This window comes from Spermophilus citellus (genome assembly GCF_964194105.1).
Source record: "Spermophilus citellus genome assembly, chromosome: 4".
NCBI lineage: Eukaryota > Metazoa > Chordata > Mammalia > Rodentia > Sciuridae > Spermophilus > Spermophilus citellus.
In genome coordinates this window covers 173,326,240-173,332,297 of record NC_138185.1, presented here as the reverse complement: position 1 = coordinate 173,332,297, position 6,058 = coordinate 173,326,240, and positions in this window count along the sequence as shown.

Genomic DNA, 6,058 nt, shown 5'->3' with positions numbered 1-6,058 from the left:
TTGTTTGTGATGTCAGGAAGATGAGAAAGATGTTAGATAATGGCATTTTCATTTTCTATAAACCATAAAAAATATAATATTCTGAGGATGAGGTGAAAGAAGGAATAAGGTTAGGGAAGTTGTTTTGGAGGTTGGAAAAATGAGGACATAATATGACTTCTGACCAATTCCAAGGGCCCAGTTCCTGTCAGTGTTCATAAGTGTATAGGTAGTGATAGCAACTTGCCAAGTTTTGTACCACACTTACAGTAATTTGAAGCCATATAATGACATAAAGTTTGTTGAGGGTGTATATGATCTGACATAGAGACTATGTAACTGCCCCCATCTATTTCTGGCTTTCTTTCTCGAGCATGTTATGCTTCCTTTTTATCTTGAACATACATTAACTTTAAACCTAAAAACTTTTAGAAAGAATAATATTATAAAAGCACTTTTGTTTTCTCTGTGAGTCTTCTGTGTTCTCTTCCCAAGAGATTTGGGTACCTTCACTATTTTACTAAAGGAGAAAGAGCATTTCATTCAGAGACCACAATATTCCAGAAGACAGGAGAACAGGAAACAGTGTTTCTCAGAGCTTGTGTAGCCCTGGTTCAGCTCACAAACACAGGGAGGGAGGAAGGGAGGAAGGAAGGGAGGGAGGGAGGGAGGGAGAATGAATGGGGATAGGAGAAGAGGAGAGAAGGAGAGAGGTGCAGAAGGGAGGAAAGAGAAAGGAATGGAAATAAAAGAACAAAAAGGAACAAAAAATGAATGAATGATTGGGATAAAAACCAGAAAAGCAGAGAAGATATTTTTAAATTTTCTTACTTAGTATATAGAATACTCATTTTGCTGGTCTATCTAGAGGACACTTCATTTCTTGGATGATTAAGTCTTGTGTTATCTGTGGAATATAAATTTATCCTCATTCAATAATTCTCCTCTTCTTTGAAGGCACTGATGGGAAGAGGGATGGTGATGAGTCAGCCAAAATGCTATAGTAGGTCTGGTTTTGGACTGAATATTTTATGTTCCTCTAAAGTGCATATGATGAAATTCTAACCTCCCCTGAGATGGTAGTAGAGATGGGACCTTTGAGAGTTGGAATGCTAGAGTATTTCTGAATGGGATTCATGAGATTTGTGCTCTTAAAAGAGAGATTACAGAGCACTTACTTGTCCCTCCTACCACATGAGGACAGAGCTAGAAAACTGTTGCTGTCTTTGAATCAGGAAGCAGCGCTCTCACCAGGCACTGAATCAGCTAGTACCTTTACCTTTCACTCCCTGACCTACAGAAGTGTGAAAAAAAAATTCTATTGCATATAAACCACTAAGTCTATTGTATTCTACTATAAAGGCTGAAAGACACTAACAATCTTTTCATTTATCCCCCTCAGGGCTTGAGGTGTAATATAATAACATTTCCTTTGAATCTGGTTATATTACCTAGATGCAAACCTAACTCTTCCCTCATTGTGTTCCAAACTGACCATTTCCCCAGAAATTGAAAACATAATGTTTAAGAAACAGTCAACAGTACATCTACTATGTCTTCTTTTAGATGTAGGAAATTTCAGCTTTAAGCATCCTCAACATAAAAAAAAAAAAAGGCTTTTTCCTTCTTTCCAGCTTCTGAACAACTGTGAGGAAAGAGATGAATTCAGGTGAGGTACCCTCTGACTTTGGATTTAAATGGAATAAACTTTGATCCTATGAACAAGATTGGGGGAAAATTGTTATAAGAATTCCCACTCAGACCTGTGTCTGGCTTTATAAAAATGAATTTAAAAATAATGTCTCTGATGCACATGAGAAATATGAATTAATTTATGATAATCTGAGTCTATATATCAAAATTTATAATATTTGTTTTGCTATAATAAGACATTACTTTCTGTTCTCTGAACTATAGTTATAAAGGATCATGCTTCATAAGTCAAAATGAGGATACTGAGAAAGAATTAAAATAATTACACTATGGATGTGGATTTCTTCTGCTTTTATGTTATATATTATATATTTCATAATATTTGTATTTGATCTCTTAATAAATTTATAGTACATGCAATTATCATACCTCAGAACACCTTGCAGTAGTGCTGTTCTTTCTACCCTTTCTATGATCTTTATTACTCCTTTTGGATCAAGGTAGCATATTATGATTTTTGTTTTGTTTTGTTTTATTGTCTGTTTGTTCCCTTCTAACATTTTCTTTCAAGTGATATGTTTATTTACACTCTCAACTATCACTTTAATTTCTACACTAGAGGTTGTAGAGACACTCCACTCATTATGATATTTAATAGAAATTATTTTTATTTTCATAAATACTAAGATATTAGAACATACTAATTTACTTTAAACCTTTCTCAAATTACATGCATATTTTGTTGCATATTTGAATTATCTCTATATATTTTAACCCATTCACACCATTATTGATGATTTACTTGAATATTTTTTCTTTCTCATCTCATCACTTCACATAATGTCAATTTTTATGTACTTTTATGTGGATTTGCTGGTGCCAATTATCTCAGTTTTATTTTATTTGAAAATATAGTTGTTTTACACTTAATTTATATTTACTTTTTTTAAAAAAATTAGGCTGCCACATATATTTAACATGAGAAATCATTGATTTTGATTCCCTTATCCAGTTGATTGTATGCACTGATTGTTGTTTCTTCTCTTATATGTGATCCATCTTTTTCCTCTGGATACTTTTAAGATTATTTTATTGTCTTTGATTTGATGTGATTTTTACTACAATGTGCCTACGCCTTTTCCATTTTCTCCTGTTCTTTCTTATTTAGATCCAAGTAAAATTATGTTAGATTTTTCCATGCTGTCCTCATTATTGCTTAACTCTTTTTGCATTTTTCACTACTCTTTTCATTTTTCATTTTAATGTTTTTTGGGGGGCCTTTCTTCGTATTCATCAAAGATTATGCAGTTAAATGTAATATACATGTTAAAGACCTCTAAAAATTTACATAAACATGGAACTCATAGGTGAATGAAGCATCGTGATGGATGCAAAGCCTATTTTCAAAATTCCACTAGTGGCAAAATAATATTTTAAAAAATTTAGTTTTCCACCAAAATAACATCAATAAACATTAAATACTTAGGAACATATCTAATCTTCTCCCAGGAAAGGTACAGAAGATGTTTATGCTGCCCAAACTAGAACACAGAAGGGATGATTTAAGTTTAATGAAGAGACATACATTCTTAAAACTTTCAAAACCATTAAGAAAAGGATAACCTGATATATTAGTAGTCATAAAGCCCCCTTTGATGCAGATCCCATACAACAATTGTAACGTTATGTTTCCCTGTTTCAGAGATATTTTTGTCCTGTAAAAAGTATTATGTTGAAATTAGGCTATTTCATATCAATATATTCTGAATTCAGATATTTTATTGTGTAGGACAGAAGAATGGTGACAATGGTGACAATTTTAATTTAATGACCTTATTTTTTCATACCCTGTCTACTGACTAACATTATTTGCTCCTGTAGAAGTGTCTTGGGAGAGCAAGAGTGCACCTTGGGCGGGGGGAGGTAAAGGGAGAGGGTGTAGTGAGGGTATGGCGGTAATGATACCCAAATTAAAAATTCATAGCAAAATGCTATGCTTTGCTGCCTGACTACAGATGTTTACTGATTTTTTTTCTAGCCTTTTGTTTATCTATCTAAAAGTAGAATATAAAATTTTGGTTGCAAATAAACATGCTGGAAAATGTAGACTTGATATCAACTTGAATATTCCTGTCTTTTCCATTCTTAGAAATAAGAATCACAATAGTGAATATGCTTGTTAATAAGCCAACGGTTTGTCAGTTGCATACTTATTTGATTTCCAAAAATACAAACAAGGATAGAATGTCCACAGATTTATAAAATTTTAATCATTACAGCTAATTCCTCTTTCTCAGAGATCTATGTGGTTTTCTAATTCTGTCTTAAAATGTTATTCATTTTTGGCGATGAAATAAAGCTACTACTCTAGCTATGTATTGATTCTAGAGTCCATATCTCCATCTTGCATTTTAGTGTCACTGTGAAATATAATACAAAGTTTAAATATATAGGAATTTTTATTATGTCAAATTATTTAAATATTAAAATTAACTATTTTTAATTGATTACCCAAATTTCACCAAATTATAGTTTAGGGTCCCCCTAAATCAAGGTTTTCAACCTATGCAGTATTGAAATAAAGGCCATATATTTTTTTTGTGTTCATTGTCTTGAGCATTGTTGGATATTTAGTGATATTCTGGCTTCTCTGGTCCAGATGCCAATAGCACTGCTAGCCATACAAGCTTCATGAGTCACAATGACGAAAGAGGTCCCCACACATTGCACAAGGCTACAGCATGGCAAAATATTTTGCCACTGAAAATTATTGCTCTAGGTTGACAAGTAGAAGACTAACTTTGTTGTTGTTGTTATTGTTGTTTTGTTTGTGTTTTAAGTGTCAGTAAAGCGTTTTTAAAACTTCCATAACATGGTAAAATGAATGACTCTACTGCCTGGGTACCAAATCCTCCTGCAGTATAACTGGTTTTAAATTTGTAGCTTTTGTGTATGGTAGAGAGGAGAATTTAATCAATTTGTCAGTCATTTCACCACTGACAATATTTTTATAATTATTATTAATTTTTGACATACAATTACAAAGGTCAAGAAAACCAAAGAATAAGTTGATATGAGAATCCAGGGATATGGAAGAGAACAGATACAATTTAGAAACCAATGAGTGAGTGTAAATACCTGCTTTGTTTCTTTCTACTATTTTAATAGTATGCACCTATCTTTACCTCTTTAAATCTCAGTTTATTTTATTACACTAAGTATAAGAGTATTCTTATTGATTTGTTATGAGGATTTTAATAGGATAAATATTGTATTTTAATACTAATAATATTTTTTCTCAAAATAATAAAGACCCCAAAGTCTATTATTTTTGTGACAGAATACCATTAACATTTTACAAAAAATATTCAATAGATTGAAGGAATAAACCATCTTTTTACTATAAACAATTTCATTGAAGGTAATCTATAAAAGTTCTCTGAAATCATCAAATTCATAGATACAAAACTCCCTGAAACTTTACAGCTGTCAGTTATAAACATTCTTCTTACATATCTATGTTGAAACTCTATATGTTTCTGAATCTTACTTTATAATCATCATTTTTTATCAAGAGTCTATTGATAAACTATCATGCAAAGTATCTTGAAAAGCATAGAGCTTTTCATAGAACGCTACCTGAGTAATGTTCTTATAAGATGGTGAGACTAATGTGCTTTCCAAAAATCTGCAAATTATAATGTTGGAGAATAATGAACAAAGTATAATATGGATATGTTGGTTATATTTCTTTGAAGTCATTACGGTAGTTCAGTAAATAATTCAGGGGAAATGCAAATAAGCAAACACAAAAAGATTAGCCTTTTGAAGTCAGATATCAAATCCCATGTTAAAATTTAGAGAGCACAAGAGACCAAAAGAGGAGTAGAAATTCAGAGAAGCTAATAAAGATATTTGATTCTCACTTTTGATCAAAGTTGATAATTGATCTTTTGAGGTTACCCATCTGAATTAATAATTGATTATTTCCTGATAACCTATCTAAGCACAGACCACTCTTTTTTCCTGTTTCATGGGTACTTCTTTAAGAAATTATAAAGTTCAGAAAATTATTCATATTATGGATATAATATTATGATTTAACATATATGAGCCACTTTATAGCTTATAAAGATATATTATCCCATATAATCATCTTAAAACCACCAGGAATTTATTAAAATATTTTAACATAGAAATTGGAAACATGTTTAAAACTTGTAGATGAGACTCTAAATTATGCTTCTGATTCCAATATGAATTGTAAATACATATAAAATTATAATTCTTACAGAACAGCATATAATGAGAGAAAGAGGTTATTTTCAAGAGTAATTAGCCAATAATATATTTTCAGAATAGTTTATAACCAGCAACCTTGATTTTTTTGGCAGGTCATGGAAATCTAATTTATTCATGTTTTACT